The sequence below is a fragment of the Leopardus geoffroyi genome, chromosome B3 (assembly GCF_018350155.1).
Source record: "Leopardus geoffroyi isolate Oge1 chromosome B3, O.geoffroyi_Oge1_pat1.0, whole genome shotgun sequence".
In the NCBI taxonomy this organism is placed as follows: Eukaryota; Metazoa; Chordata; class Mammalia; order Carnivora; family Felidae; genus Leopardus; species Leopardus geoffroyi.
Window position 1 is genome coordinate 134,682,318 of NC_059337.1, and position 16,210 is coordinate 134,698,527.

The 16,210-nt window shown below is 53.2% G+C and overlaps 1 protein-coding gene across 4 annotated transcripts in view; it reads right to left on the bottom strand.

The window, feature by feature from the left end:
- GPR68 (G protein-coupled receptor 68) overlaps nucleotides 1–13,742 on the bottom strand; it is a 30,236-nt gene extending 16,494 nt beyond the window's left edge. Inside the window, exons 1-3 of one of the 4 annotated variants that reach the window (XM_045451888.1) lie at nucleotides 13,165–13,742; nucleotides 7,848–7,947; nucleotides 6,538–6,704 (exon numbers count right to left, since the gene is read on the bottom strand). The gene's annotated coding sequence lies outside the window, so the exon portion shown is untranslated. Of the gene's footprint in view, nucleotides 1–2,383; nucleotides 2,948–3,390; nucleotides 3,948–6,537; nucleotides 6,705–7,847; nucleotides 7,948–13,164 lie in introns of those variants that run through there. The other 3 variants (XM_045451885.1, XM_045451887.1, XM_045451890.1) reach the window with 3 other exon arrangements.
- Between the last annotated feature and the right edge of the window lie 2,468 nt (nucleotides 13,743–16,210).

Here is a 16,210-nt window from a genome sequence, read left to right on the forward strand (position 1 = left end):
CCTCTCTTTCTGCCCCTCTCCCCCATTTGCACTCTCTTTTTCCAAAATTAAAAAAAAACCCAAATAAATAAAATATTTAAAAAATAAATTCATTGTATTCTAGTAACTATCAATGCAGTGCATGGGAATCTGTATGATTATGTGCTCATGCCCACCTCCACCTCCAGACAGTAAGCCCGTGCGGAAGGAGGAGCTGGGTCTGTTCTGTTCTCTCTTAGGGAGAAGGTGGTTTGGACCAAAATAAACGCACAACAGAAATGTGTTGAATGTTTGAATGAATAAATGAATCTAAAATCCATTTCTTTCTGCAGCCCAGTGTGGCTGAAATTGAAGTCAGGAGCTAAGAGACTGGGGCAGGCCACAGGAAGAGGGTTGGTTTCGACTCTGAAGACACTGGTGGGTGGCCACGTGTGAGAATGCATTACGGTGGAAACCTATTGCCGAAAGAGAGACGTTGGTCTCTCTTTGGAGAGTCTGTGGTCTTTCTGAGAAGGTCTCAGCCGTCTGGGACATCCTTCCTGCTTGGAGCCAAAGCACAAAACCACAGACCTGAAGGTTGCCATGGCGACTCCTAGGGCCTGCTGCCCTCTCTGGCCTCCTGCCTCCCCACCCCCCCGGGGCTCCAACCCATCAGTTAATAACCTAATAATGTAGGACAACAGTCACTCCCCAAGCACCCAAACAGCAACCCTCGTGAAAAACAAACAGATTTCTCCAGGGAACTGAGCACTACATAGATGTTCATTATACTCAGCCTGGGCCACCTGCTAGAATCTACTTTTCTGAATCCAAATTATCCCCTGCCTGGCTTCTCCCTCCGGTTCTAAAGACAAGGGGCTAGCAGAGAGGGTCCCGGGAAACAGATCCTAGAGAAGCCACTGTATAGGAGGCCTGCTCCCTCATTCCGGAACCAGGCCCCAAGAAAGTGACCGTGACCGAAACAGGCTCTGTGATAAGGCCCTCGTTATGGATATCTGGATCTCTGCTGGTCTTCTCCTTTGCAAGGATGAATTAATTTGTCACCATGGCACCCAGAAAAAATTAAAAAAAGACTTTCAAGTTGTGGTACAGTCAAGATAGTTGGAAATCGTCTGATGCTTTTTTCATTGAGAGATGGAGTCTAAGTCCCCTCCCCCTTGAATGGTGGTGGTCTCTGTGACTACATGGTCAGTAGAATAGAGTGGAAACACACTGTGCTGGTTTCTGAGTCCACGGCTGAAGAGACTATAAACCCCCATTTCCTATCACTTGGGATAGTTGCTCTTGAAACCTGGGCGCCATGTCATGGGGAGGCCCAAGCAGCCTCTTGGAGTGGCCCCGTTGAGAGGAACCAAGACCCTAGCCCCAGTCCCAGCTGGCAGCCAGGATCACGCAAGTGTGTGATCTCAGAAGATACTCTGGCGCCAGCTCCGCCGTATCAGCTGACGCGATAAGGAGCAGAGATAAGCCACGCCCACCAAACCCTGCCCAAATCACAGCTTCCTGAGCAAAATAGCTGAGTACTGTTATTTTAAGCCATTATCTTTATTTATTTTTTTTTCAACGTTTATTTATTTTTGGGACAGAGAGAGACAGAGCATGAACGGGGGAGGGGCAGAGAGAGAGGGAGACACAGAATCGGAAACAGGCTCCAGGCTCTGAGCCATCAGCCCAGAGCCTGACACGGGGCTCGAACTCACGGGCCGTGAGATCGTGACCTGGCTGAAGTCGGACGCTTAACAGACTGCGCCACCCAGGCGCCCCAAGCCATTATCTTTAAACTGGTGTGTTAGGCAGCAGTAAAAACTGGAACACAAGTATTCTTTTTCTCCAAAATCAGGTGAGGGCTTATCATGTGCTGGATTCACTCATATGGTTATTTTAACTTTTATAACAACTTTGTGAGGTGGATATAATAATCCCCATTTTTCCCACGAGATACTAAAGCTCAGAGAGGTAAGGTATCTTGTTTGAGACCGGCCAGCTAGGAAAGATAAAACCCGGTTTCTACTGTTTCCCTGAGTCTTCTCTCCCTACGGTGTGTGTGCTGTACCCAGAAGGGTGCAACCTGACAGTAATAACAAGACTCCTATCTAACACTCAGGGGCTCTGCAAGGCTTTCAAGGCGAGATCTTCTCCAGTATGATCTCGTAACACCCTAGGGAGCAGGCTCGACTCTCATGCCCATTTCGTAGAAAATCACACGGAGGCTTAAAAAGAGGGTAGCTGATTTGCTAAGGTGATCGCTCTCCTAAGAGTATGAGCTGAGATTTGCACTCCCGTCATCTCGCTCTGGAACTGAGCTCTCATTATAGCATCCATATAGCATCCACACTGTTCCAGCCCGGCATCCCCTGTTAAGCTTAGGAATCCTTTTTCCACCATCCTCTCTTTGGAAGCTTACCTGCGGGGAGAACAACACAATCTCACCATCTCAGATCTGTAACATTCTCACATCTCTTTTGTCCTCACTAAAGTAGTTATTTCCATTTCACAGAGGCCCAGCCACAGGAAGTGACCTGCCTCTGGCTCAAATCAGTGCTCCCTCCTCTTTTTCTCCTCTTGAATCCCAAAGTGTCTTCCTGTACATTTTGGCCAACGCGTCATTGTTCTCCATCTTGAGGAGTACCCGGGCCCACGGATTGCCAGGCAGGTGGCCTTGCCAACCTCATCCGGGCGCTCCTTTGGCCAATCGCAGACAAGCTTTCCCTCTGCCGGACACCTGCCCTTCACGTAAAAGACACCGCGCAGGCCTGGGGGAAGGAAGGGAAAGCCTGGCCCACGCTGAATCTTGGGTCCCCTGTGCTGCCGAGCTCTGGGAAAAGAAGGGTTAGCTGTGTGTGTGTGTGTGTGTGTGTGTGTGTGTGTGTGTGTGTGTGTTAATTACCAGGTGGCCACAGAGCCAGCCGAGGGGGTGGCTGCTAACCCAGGCAGCTACCGCGGGAGGAGACACTCTACCGCGGAGGGGGGCCCGGACGCGCCGGCGCTCGGGGGCAGACACCAGGCCAGGCGGGGCCTGGCCGCAGCCGCGTCTGCCCGTACTGCTCTCCCAGGGCGCGCCCGCACTTGGCCGCCTCCGCCCCGCCCGGCGCGCGCACACCCGGCCGCTCACGCACGTGCCCGCCCCGCGCACCGCCCCTCCGCCCCCCCCGCCCCCCCATCCCCCGCGCACACGAGGTCGCTCCCACGCTTGGTGGCTGCGCTCCGCGCACGCACAGGTGGCCCCACCGGCCCGAAGCGTCATCGCGCGCTCGTGGGGCCGCTTCGGCGAAGGCGGGGAACTGGCTGCCAGTGCCCAGGATGCGGCCGCTGTCCGCAAGCAGTTTGCGGGCGCGCCAGGGACCCCACGACCTTGGCGAGAGGAAGAGGCCCAGCTGGGGGGGTGGGGCGCAACGGGGGTGGGGGACCTACCTGCGCGGTGAAGGGCCCGCGTGTGGGTCGCAGTTGTCGGCGCCCCCTCCTAGGGCCGACGCCCAGCAAGCAGGGTGGGCACTGCTGGCAGGGGTGGTCTGGGAACACCGGCGGGTCCACTTCCTGGCCGGGCCCTCCTCCTCCTCGTTGTGCCCTGATTTCCTCTATCCTCTCCCCCTTTCCCGCGCCTGCCGGTCGGGCACACCCAGCCCTGCCGGCTCCTTACCCAGCCTTTCTGACCGCAGGCCACAGGCTAGGCGCCTGCCAGGAGGAACCGCAGTGGCTCAGACCTGTCCTAGAGGCACAGCACTCCCCACCCACTACAACCGTGTCCCCGGAACAGGCTCTGGGTGACCAGGGTGGGCCAGACTGGTCTTGGCTGCAGAAGGACAAGGTTCCTTCTCCAGCCACATGCCTGGGGAAGCTGAGAGAAGAGTCCATGAAGCGACCTTCCTGTACTTTGCGGGTCCTTATCCTCAACGCCAGCGCATCGGTAGCCGCTCAGTAAATGCGGTACCGCGTTGCCGCCCTGAGCCTCTCGGCACCTCCCCCGGCACCTCCCCTGACCTCAGCCGGGGCGCCCCCCCTCCAGGAGTCTGCACTTAGGTTTGCTGCTTCCTGGATTCCGGTGCTGGTGCTTCCCAGGGCCTGAGTGTGCCTGAGTCACAGCACAGACCTCCTGCTGTGGAGGTCGAGGAGGGAAGTCGAGGAGGCGGTCTCCCCCTCTGCCCCTCAGGCTCACGGATAACAGCAAAAACAGCAGCCAGGGCTTGTGGTATTGTGCCAAGGGCTTAGATGACCCTATTAGGTACATACCATTATCACCCCCATTTTACACATGGGGGAATAAGGGACAGAAAGGTCAAGTAATGAGCCCAAGGTCACACGGGTAATAAGTGGAGGCAGTGGGTTTCAAACTCAAGCAGGTGAGCCCAGAGCCAGCAGTCTGTGCCAAGCCAGCCTTAGCTGTTCCCTCAGCACCTCTGCTCGTTCACATCAACTCCTGTGTCCCCCTCCACCCACAAGAACTCCTGTCCCCATCTTCTGAACTCCAGCCCCAGTTTTAAGACCCAAAAGTCACTTCTGCCACCGGGCCTTGACGACTGTTCCAGGCAATTTGTGCTCTGCTCCCCTGACCCCTTCTCAGCGTCTTTTTGCACTGTCCACGGGGGTCATTGGCGCACAGACGTCTCTCTGTAGGACTCTCCCTCCCGGCCCAGTGCCTGGCTCAGAGGACGGCACCCCATTCCAATTTGTGAACTGAGTGTCTGGGAATGGTCACTACGGGAGTCTGCAGACTTGTGCCATTGGTCATTAGGACCGGTGGTCAGGGGTTAGGACGGAGGGCAGTCAGAGAGCAGGCAGGAGAGGTAAAGAGATGGAGAGATGTCTCACCTTCTGCTAACCCCTCTGGGTGGCTCATAGCTGCTCACTTTGTGACCTGGCCCCTAGGGGAGTCTCTGGAGGGAGATGGACAGTGAACAAGAGGGCAGAGGACACCTCAGCAGGAAAGGCAGCGGAAGCAGAGGCTGGATGGGGCCCGTGGTGCGACATCTTCCTCCTTCTTGCAACATCTTCACACATGGAGTTTTCTGGATTAACTATTCAGGCCATAAAAATGCACATATGCTTTTCAAAAGTTGCCAGGCTGAGAGTACTTGTTAAAGAGTATGCCTTCCAGGGGCGCCCCGGGCAGCTCAGTGGTTAGGTGTCTGACTTGATTTCAGCTCAGGTCATGATTTCCCGGTTAGTGAGATCGAGTCTCACATCTGATATTGCGGAGCCTGCTTGGGATTCTGTCTCTCTCTCTCTCTCTCTCTCTGCCCGTTCCCCACGCGTGCGTGTGCGTGCACTCTCTCTCTCTCTCTCAAAATAAATAAATAAACTAAAAAAAAAAAGTTTTCCTTCCAAAGTCAGTGTCTAAATTAGAGTCCTAGCTCTGTTACCTATCACTAGGGTGACCTTGGAGAAGTCCCTTAACCTCTCTGTGCCTAGCTCTTCATGTGCGAAATGGGGACACCCCTTCAAAAGGGGGTTGAAGCGATTTCACAATTAAATGAGGCAAAGCCCTTAGCTCGACACCCAGCAGGTATTAGGGTTCGGTAGGTATTAGCTGTTATTATTGTCTCCTCCCAATACCCTCTTCTACACGGCTCTTATCTTTTGAATGCTTACTGTCCTTAGTGCCTATGCACGCTGCTCTCTTTGAATTCCAAGTAGTTTTATTCTCTCCAACTTACAGATCAGGAAGCTGAGATTCAGTGAATTACCTGAGGCCACTCGGTTCTGAGTGTCTGAAGCAGGACTTGAGAGAGTCTTAAGGGGAGCTGTTCTTGCAGCAATCGGGTCCCTTCCCCCAGGAAAGGAGTGGGGTGTTCTAAAGCCCATCGTCAGTTGCCAGATGCAGGATTCTGGCTTCCAGGGGTACAAACCGCGCATGCCATGTGGAAAGGTTATTACCAAGGGAATCCTGTCCGGGCTGCCACGACGCACGGTTCCAGGGGTCCCGTACACACTGGAACTGACCGGATGGTGTCCCCTGGAGTTGGAACGGTGTGGCAGTGTCTGGTGGCCCTCTCTCCCTGCCTTTTTCTAGCACACAGTCTCTGCTTACAGATCTCCAAACACAGAACCTCTCACGAGGATAAATACTCTTCGATTAAAGCAAAGCTCTGTTTGGATTCATGCTTTACTCTTTAGAAACCGAACAGCATGGCACCTATACTACTCACTGAAAGATCCAGAACCGGCCTGTGGAAGATGGGGTTGGCATCTCTGGCTGTGCTCTCCCTCAGAAGATGCTAGATTTGGGGAAGCAAAGAGATTCGTCGCCCTGCCTGCAATGTCACCTTCTGGCTCGGCTTCTGCCATTTCTTGATGTCAAGCTGCCCAGTCATTGGCAGGAGCAGTAGAATTTGTTGTTTTGTAAACAAAACCTGGCACTGGCCTTGCAAACAACCTACAGCTCACCATGTTAAAATGAAGCATGCATTGTTTTCCAGAACCTTCCTGGTCCCAGGGAATGGCAAATTACGGCCCATGGAATGCTGATCTGAGACACTGCGCTAATAACCATCTTCCTTGCCCACAGCAATCATCTCCCACAATGGGCTGGACTCCGGAGACGTGGTCAGAATTTCTCCATACCTGGCATAAGTGACGTTCACGTCCATTTCTTTTCCAGACTGGCTTCTTTTCCAGTCTCTCATGGGATTTCAGTCTCGGCATTTGCATTTTCCCAGTGTCTGGGTTAGGGAGGCCGCTGCAGGGGCTCGGAAATGGCAGCTGATGGGATGGTTGAAAGGGATTGTTTCCTGAGGGCCAGAAAAGTGCCGAGGACTTTTTATGGGCCCATCCAGATCCACTGTCCACCCGTCTCCATCCTGCTCCATGGATTGGGTCACCGGCCTCCCTTGCCCTCTGGCTTCTGTTGTGTTTGGCCAATGGGAAGCACTAACTGGGATCAGAAGATGGCAAGAGAGTGAGGAGGAGGGAGTATTTATCCCCCTGCCAGGGTAGCTTCAGGTTGGCTGCTTCCTTTTAGCTCCTGCCGGAGTCCCTGTCCTACTCTGCTCTTCCTCTGCCCCCTCCAGCCTGGGGCAGCGACGACGCCAGGCCCAGGGTGCTGCAGACTCCTGCGCTGGTTCCCTTAACTCTATCCCCACATCATTAAAAACCCTCCCCTGGGGTGCGTGGGTGGCTCAGTCAGTTGAGCGTCCGACTTCGGCTCAGGTCACGATCTCGCAGTCCGTGAGTTCGAGCCCCACGTTGGGCTCTGGGCTGATGGCTCAGAGCCTGGAGCTTGCTTCCGATTCTGTGTCTCTCTCTCTCTCTCTGACCCTCCCCCGTTCACGCTCTGTCTCTCTCTGTCTCAAAAATAAATAAAACTTAAAAAAAAAATTTTTTTTAATAAAAAATTAAAAAAAATTAAAAAAAACCCGTCCCCTGTGTTAACCTCTCCTCGGTCACCCTGCTTGACCTTGCATCCACTTCCTGCCAAGACCCTGAGTGACACAAAAGTGCACAGGCCAGATGCGTCTTCACTGCAAACTCACACTAATGGAAGAATATGCACATATTTAGAATGTGCACAGATTATCTACTTTAAAAAAATTACTGTTTTTCCAGTTCGTTCTTCCAATGAGCACAGCTGGCCAGCCTCAGAGGAAATCTGTCTTTATCCCCTGAAGGAGTCCCTGCTTCCTCACTCTGCTAAGTCAGCAGCACATCGCTGCCTCTTGCAGATTCCCCTGCCCTGTGCTGCCTGTGGCCGTGAGCTTCCTGGCTATTCACTCGGGTATGTGTGACTCTCCTTTTGAGAAGTGTTTGTCATTGCGGAGTCATGCTCCTGCCAGGACAGTTTCAAGCAGCAAGAAGCTGGTTTTTCTGCGAATTATCTTTTCTGGCATCAACCACACTCCGGCAGGCTCGGGCCTGAACTGATTAATCAGACTGACCTGATTAATACGACATTGTTTCCGCTCCCACTCAGACAATCCCCAGGCTCTCAGACGGAGTGTGACTAATGGAGCCACCCAAAGGCAGGAAACTCTGAGGCTGGTGGAGGAGATAGCACAAGTCCAGCTGAAGTGCAAGCACACACATCTGGAGAGCTGGGGAACCCATGTCGCGTGCCTGGCTACAGACTCCCGGCGGAGGCCTTCAGGCTGGGCTTGCTCAGGCTTGGGGGCTGGGAGAGGGGGTAGCATCTGAATGTCCGGGTTCAAATCCCAAACCTGTTGCTTTCTAGTTGGGAGAACTCTGGCAAGTTATGCGGCCTCCCTGTGCCTGGTTTTTTCTTTTTTTTTAAAATGGGGCAATGGGACGCCTAGGTGGCTCAGTCGGTTAAGCATCCAACTCTTGATTTCGGCTCAGGTCATGATCTCATGGTTTGTGGGTTCTGGGCCCGCGTCAGGCTCTGTGACAGTGCAGGGCCTGCTTGGGATTCTCTCTACCCCCTCTCTCCCTCTGCCCCAACCCTGCTTGCTCTAAATTAAAAAAAATAAAAATAAATAAATAAAAATGGGGGTGATAAAGAAGATTGGTGTGAGGATGAAATATAAAAGTGTTCTCAAGAAATCTGTTGTCACAGGGACACCTGAATGGCTCACTCGGTTGAGTGTCTGACTTCAGCTCAGTTCCTGATCTTATGGTTCATGGGTTCGAGCCCTGCGCTGAGCTCTGTGCTGACAGCTCGGAGCCTGGAGTCTGCTTCGGATTCTGTGTCTCCTCTCTCTCTGCCCCTCCCCGCCACCACGACTTGTGCTCTGTCTCTTTCTGTATCTCAAAGATAAATAAACATTAAAAATTAAAAAAAAAAAGAAATATATTGTCATAGAAACCAGGGGCCCAGCCTAGCAGGTGCAAAGAGGGCAGGTGATGCTGGGAAGGCACAAAAGGGGCTTGGCCAACTGAAATACAGGGAGTCAGGCTGGGACTGTTCAGCCAGCCTTGACCAGCCTCTGCCTTGGTTCTCCTGTTCATGGAGAATGGACTGAATCTTCATACTGGCTGTGTGACCTTGAACAGTCACATGACTGCTCTCTGCCCCAGTTGCCTTATCTGTGAAATGGGGATAATAACAGTATCTCATAGGGTTGTTGTATTAAATGAGTTACTGAGTATAAAACTCTTGGAAATATGCCTGCCCCTAGTGGGCGCTCAATAAATGTTAGGGCACCCCTCCTCACTGAGTGCCTGTGGAAGGCTTCCGTGTTCTCCTCTGGCTCAGATATACAGGCTTCTTTGTAATGGCGAGCTGGAGAAATGTGGTTTCGTTTCTTTGGTTTGTTGTATAAGACTTGCCTTCTATGGGGCTTGTATGCCTGGGGGAGGGGTGTGGGGGGAGGGCAGAGGTGAATTTGACTGGTACTTGGCACCCAGGAGCTTTTCCAGGCCCACCTGCCTGAAGAACCATCGGAAGCTCCCTGCAGCTCCCCGAGATAGGCTTAGGTACCCCTAATGGGGTGAGAGAGGGCTGAAATGGGAGGGGACTGTCCTCACCCAGAAAATCTCGGTGAAAACTCTCCCTCTCCTGTTGTTGGGCTTCAGACCTTGCCTGGCCTCTCACAGGCTGCTGGCTAGTATCTTGGAGGTGAGAATGGTGACAGGGAGGGAGTGTAGCCCCAAGGTCAGGAGGATGCACCAGAGCCAGACTGCATGGGTTCAAATCCCAGCTCTGCCACTTGCCAAGTTATTTAACCTCCCAGTGCCTGACCTGTACCGTGAAGGTGGTAACTATGGCACCTACCTCAGAGTGCTGGGTGATGCGTTCAGAACGGTCCGTGGCCCGAGTAAGTGTTCAGTAAATGTCAATTATTATTAATATACCACCAGCCACAGTGCCCTCTGACCACCAGGGACAGCGATTACGGCAGCCAGAATAATGCCCCTCCTCAAAGATGTCCGTGTCCTGATCCCTGGAACTTGTGACTGTGTTGCCCTTTTATGGCAAAAGGGACTTGGCAGGTGTGATTAATTTAAGGATCTCAAGATGGGGAGAGTATCCTGGAATTTCCACGGGTAGGAAAGACGCAACCAGCCCTTGTTGGTTTTGAACATGGGAGTTGACCACCAGCCAAGAAATGCAGGCAGCCTCTACAAGGTTTCTAGAAACTGAAAAAGGAAATGAGACCCATTTCTGACCTCAAGGATTGCAAGATTAAATTTGCATTGTTTTAAGCCACCAAGCTTGTAGTAATTTGTTACAGCAGCAACAGGGAACTCATACAGCAGCCGAGACCCGACTCAGCTGCATCCCTGAGGGAAGAACCACGCTGACTCACTCCACAGTAGACATGAAGCATCTGTGACGTCACCCACTCTGCTTGTCCCGTGCAGGCGTGGGGAACACCCTGGACCATGGAACTGAATTTCCTCTGGGCACAGGCACTGCCAGGGATTGAATACAAAAGGGCAGGACACATCCCGGTGGGCTCAGTGGGTTGAAAAGGCCTCCTGGAAAATCTAGACCCTCAGGTGGGCCTTGAAGGATGAAAGGTGTGGGGTTTGGACAGGGAAGAGGAGGAGGAGGAAGGAAAGGCATTGTGGGAAGAGGCCCAGGGGGACCAAAGTCAAGGAGGTCAACACAGTCATTCAATCGTTATTCATTCATCTTCCTATTCAGCGCTTGTGCTCCAGGCCCTGTGGGGGATAGATACCTGGATGGTAAGTGACTGAGACAGACCTGGTGGGGGTTCTTATGGAACTTACACTGGGAGTAGAAGCCAATACCCCATTATAGTAAAGCATATAACAACCCTTACAGCAGGACGAGTACAGCTTGTTAAGGAAGCACATCTGGGTGGGCTTCCTGGAGGAAGTGGCCCTTCCAGGATAGGTAAACTGAAGGCTTGTTCTGTATCACTTCAGGCTCTATGTGGTGCTCTGTACTCAGCAGGTGCTGACTGAGAGGAGTTTAGCCATGTATTTTATTATTCACTATCCAATTCTTTCTTTTTAAAAAAAAAAAAGTTTTATTTATTTTGAGAGAGAGAAAGAGAGCACAAGACGGGGAGGAACACAGAAAGAGGGAGAGAATCCCAAGCAGGATCCACACCCTCAGGGCAGAACCCGATGCGGGGCTTGAACTCACGAACTGTGACATCATGACCCGAGCTGAAATCAAGAGTCAGATGCTTAACTGACTGAGCCACCAGGCACCTCTAGCTAATTCTCCCTTAGCTCGTCTTCCTGCACTAAGGAGAAAGTCTCAGCTGGGTGTTAGTGTGTCTTTAATTCTTTAATTCTTATTAATCTCGCTTTGTAACCTGGAGAGCTAGACTCGGGTGTGCTATGCAGGCAACAGGTGCCCATTGAAGTCTAACAACACTTCTTGGTTTTCCTTGTTTTTATTGGTTTAATTACCTTCATTTTGTGGCAGAGGGTACTGGTTTTCCACTTCTGCGAGCGGAACACAATTTCCTTTGAAAAAGAACTGTACATAAGTGTGATGGAACCATGAGTGAGTGGGGGGTTCTCCCTCCTGTCCCGGAGTTGACCACTGGGGTCCAGCTGAACACCAAGAGGGGCACACTGAGTGTGTGCCCGGGGCAGCGACGGGCCTGACTCCTTAGAACTTCCACATCCTATTCTGGGCTGTGTGCGGTGCTGGGGATGGCGAGCGGAAACTGGGTGGCCACTGAGAGGCTGAGATTCTCTAAGAGAATTCTCGTGGAGGGGGGCTGGGCTGCTACAAGGAGAGGAGCCTGGGGTCCATCTGCTAAGGCAGGGGGCACAGTAAACTGCTCAGTGTGCCTTTTTGGACGGGAAGAAAAGAAGCCTGTAGAGGAGCAGGGACAGCCAGGGGACAGTGAGTGGCCTGCATGCCGTCCTCCACTTGTCCTGCAGGCTTGTGTGGCTAAGTGGATGTGAGGGCAGGAGCTGAGCTCCCGGGGGGCCGTCTGGTGGGGCAGGAACCAGGGTGGGGGGCAGGAGGAGACGGTGCTAGAGCCAAGATGCCCATGGGATCTGGACCAAGGGGGAGGCCCAGGGGACCTCTGGGTAACTTTTTGCCTTGTGCCCCCGAAAGAGCCACTCAGGGGCCATCTGGGCCAGTGCGGGCTGGCCAGAGAGAAGAGATGACCAACAGAGAAAAGTTTCTATTTCCTGAATAGAGGTTCTGCAATCCAGTTTCCAAAGTAAAATCAAGAAAAATGTTATGTATATACTAACATGGAACTAGAGTGGCTGAGTTTTTGAAACTGGCTTAGGAGGGAAAGCTGGGAGTGATACGGCAATGACAATACTCTGACAGCAGCTATGATCACAGGATGAAGGGTAGGAGGGCCTTAATGTGGGAGCCCAAGGTACCAGAGCATCTGATCAAGAGGACAGCAGTCAAGGTGGCCTTCCTGGAAGAGGTGACTTCTAAACTGAAACCCACAAGGGGGCAGGAACATCCTGGAATTCCTCCCAGTGACTGGTGTTTAGGATGCTGTGGCTACAGAAGGGGTCCTTTGAGTATTGATGGAGGGGGGCTTAAGAATTTCTCACTAGTCCAAGGGTATATTGCTGGTGGCGAGTGCCCCCTTAGATTCTGATCGTTTGGGGCAGGAAAGAGAAACAAGGTGGATCTGTCTCTCCAGCTAGAGTGTGAGTTGTACTGGCAGGGGGGCGGGGACCAGCTCCCTCCATGTGGGGCTGCTGAATGGGCCATAGGGAATGGATGGGGGAAGAGCGGAGACAGACAGTGGAGATGCTCCTGGAGAAGCACCAGGCACCAGCAGGCACTCGGGAGACGTTAGTTTGCCCCCTCCACCCCGCCCCCCCCCTACCCACCCACCCCCCCCCATCAGGAAAGTCTCCAGTCTGGGACCCGGTCCTTGGACTCCGCCCACGGCGCACTTCCTTGGGCCTTAGCTGCACTTATGCAGGGTCAGGGTGTGTGTCCCGGGGACCTGGATGGTGTTGGACTTTTGAAATCTGCGGGGACCGCGGGGGCCCTGGGCAGGGCGGCCTCCTCCGGCTCGCTGCACCCCCGAACGCCCCCTCTCGTGACACACCTTCTGGGTGATAGGTCCCTGGGCCCCCAAAGCACTATCAGTGTGGACCTTGGGATGACATGGACCTACTTCCCAGCCCTTCTCCTCCTCCTCCTCCACTCCCCGCTAAGGCCTTTATCTGGAGACTGGATTTTGAATTTTCCGCCGCAGGAGATGTCAGGGAGCCGGCCTTGCTGAAGGTCCGTGGTCCCCTGGACCGGGCCGCCGTCATCCGCGCGCTGCCTGCCCCGCCGTCCCGGCCCAACCCCGCGCTGCCCCGGGGCTCACTCACCTCTCTCGGGTCCCGGGCGCAGGAGGCCGGATCGCGGCGGGCGGGAGCGGAGGCACGCGCGGGCGGCGGCGGCGGGGACCGGGCGGGGACGGGCCGGGGACGGGCCGGGGACGAGGTGCTGGCGGCCCCGCGCACCGGCTCCAGCTCGCGCGCCGCCTCGCCGCGGGAGGAGGTGGAGGGGGCGGAGGCTCCCGGCGGGCGCCGAGCAGCCGCCCCAGGGATCCGGGGAGGGTGCGGCTTCCAGAACCATTGCTCTCCCGCGGGGAGCGCCGAGGGGCCCAGGGGTTTCCTCCCGGCTCTTTATTGGGGGTCTCTTGGAGGAGAGGATTTGGGGAGCAGGTGGCAGGCTTTGCCTCTGCCAGCTCTCACACTGCGCCAGGTGACCCCCGTAATCTTCACCGTAGTGGGCTGGGCCAAAAAGCCTGGAAAGGGGAGGACTGGTCTGAGCGCTGCTATGAGCCCTCCTCACCCCTCCCCAGCACGTGCCAGGCCTGCCCGGCGCCCCGGGCTCCTGCCTGACTTCACGTCGTTCACTGCTCCATTTTACAGACGCAGAGGTCGCGGGCTTTCCTCGGGCCCACTCTTTCCCTCTACCTGGGGCAGAAGGCAAGGAGGGGCGATGGAAGGAGACACAGAAGCCCGGGTCGAGCTTTCAGCCCCCAGCGATGGCTCCCTGTGCCCTGTGCTGGAAGAACACTGCGCCACCCACACCAACACGGAGTAGGCGGTCAGCTCTTCACAGCTTCCTCCCTCTTCTTTGGTCTTCTTCGGTTCTCAATTCTGTCTCTGCTTTTTCAGCCCATCTCTAAAAAGGTGGTGCTCCCAGGAGCGTGCAGGAATTTTGCAAGCCAGTTGATAAACAGTCATCACTAAAAATTAACTTGTTTTAATTTAATTAACATTAATTTAATTATGTTAATTTACTAGGGCCACCTGGGTGGCTCAGCCGGTTTAAGCATCGGACTTCAGCTCAGGTCATGATCTCACGGTTCATGGGTTCTAGCCCCTCGTAGGGCTCTGTGCTGACAGCTCAGAGCCTGGAGCCTGCTTTGGATTCTGTGTCTCCGTCTCTCTCTGCTCCTCCCCCACTCGTAATCTGTCTCTCTCTCTCTCAAAAATAAATAATATTAAAAAAAATTAACTTCTGTAAACCTTTGATTAAATACTGTATTTTTTTAAATGTTTGTTTATTTTTGAGACAGAGAGAGACAGAGCATGAGTGGGGGAGGAGCAGAGAGAGAGGGAGATACAGAATCGGAAGCAGGCTCCAGGCTGTCAGTACAGAGTCCGTCGTGGGGCTCGAACTTGTCAACCATGAGATCGTGACCTGAGCCAAAGTCGGATGCTCAACCGACCAAACCACCCAGGCAACCCCTAAATACTGCATATTAAAAGCAAAGGTAATAAATACATAAAACTTGCTGCTTCCTAATTATTTTACCAGTACCCATACTCTTGAGGTTATTTACACCCACTTTATCGGTGTGAAGGTGATGCTCTGTACCAGGTGCCACACATCTCTTCCCACCTCCATGGTCAATGACACCATGTTGGCAGCTTGGAATCGGCCATGGTGAGAATATTTACACCACGGAAATTGGCAGATATTACCAATCAGGGCTTGATTTATGTTTTTCTCAGTGTCTAGACTTAAGAAAATGGCAGAGAAACTGCTCATAGTGCAGAGTAAACTTAAAAGTATGTCTTGGGTGAATATTTATGGCATGTAAGGCGGTACATCTATTTTTTTAAGAAGTGTGCTTGGTCTGTAGCCATAATGATGTGACAGCACAAAATGGAGGAAACTTGCTCATCCTGCATTCAGACCTCCTCCGTGACCAGGTAGTCCCCGTGTCATCCACAAAGGAGTGAAGTTCTGACATGCGTTTCTGGTTCGTTTTGCTTTCATGGTACTGGTTAACATAAAGGGAAATTTCAACCAACATCCCTGTTGGAATGATACTGACAGATGTCAGTTGCAAGCACAGGCTGGCTACAAATACACAAGTGTGGCAGAAATCGATGAGAGCTTTCTAGGAGAATCAATTGGCTGTACGGGTTCTGAGGCAGAAAGTATTATATATTTTACTATTTGTAAATTTTATTACACATCTTTATAAAATTTTATGTATGTATACATGTTTCTTCTCCTTCGGTTGATGAACATTGGGCTGGATGTTTTACGCTGGCTAGATCCTTCCCAGGGTTTGTCCTGTGTTTTCTCACTTCAGTGTTCTACCCAGGGTGAGCCCCTCTTGTCCCAGAGATGATTCCAAATCTCTCTCCAGGTATAGACCTCACCCTGGAGCTGTGCGCACGAATGCCAACTGCTAGTCGGCTCCCCAGATGCTAGGTCCCGTATCTCCCAGGCCAGTGCAGAGGGAGGTGCCTGGAGCTCAGGAAGGGCATGATCTGGGATGCTTGGCTTAGCAACAGGACCCTGTGGTACTGCCCCGGGGTGGGGACCATTGCCTGGGATTGGCTGCGTATGTGAGCGAGGTGTCAGAGCTGGGACCAGCTGATAAAGTAATGGATGGGACACAGGGAAGAGGGAAGGGGGTGTCAAATATCATCTAGGAGATGGGAACCACAAAGAGGCTTTGGTGGGGGGCAGGTGGTAAACAGCATGCTGAGCATTGAGTTGGAGGGACATCCAGGCTGGAAACACAGGTCCGGAGGTTCCAAGGAGAGGCTGGGGCTGGAGCTGTTTGGAGCCTTCTCGGAAAAGACTGTAATTAAAATCGTGGATGTGTGTGAGCTTGTCTGGGGCGAGGGGAGGGAGCTGTAAGAGGGCTGGGTGCACCTCAGTGAGCCATGTAGAGCGGCCCAGTCCACAAAGGCATGGGTGTGACTAGTGCGGAGGCAGAGACAGAGGGGAATGGGTCAAAAGGAAAGGTCACCGGGGGTGAATGCCCTGAGAGGTGCCACAAGGGCTAAGTTGTTTGAGGCAGGCAGTCTATTGGGCAAGCTACCGCCCAAACCCAGGGCCAGGGGTGTGTGTGTGTGTGACCCGAGATGAGAAAAACTAAGACAAGGGTGGGGGTGC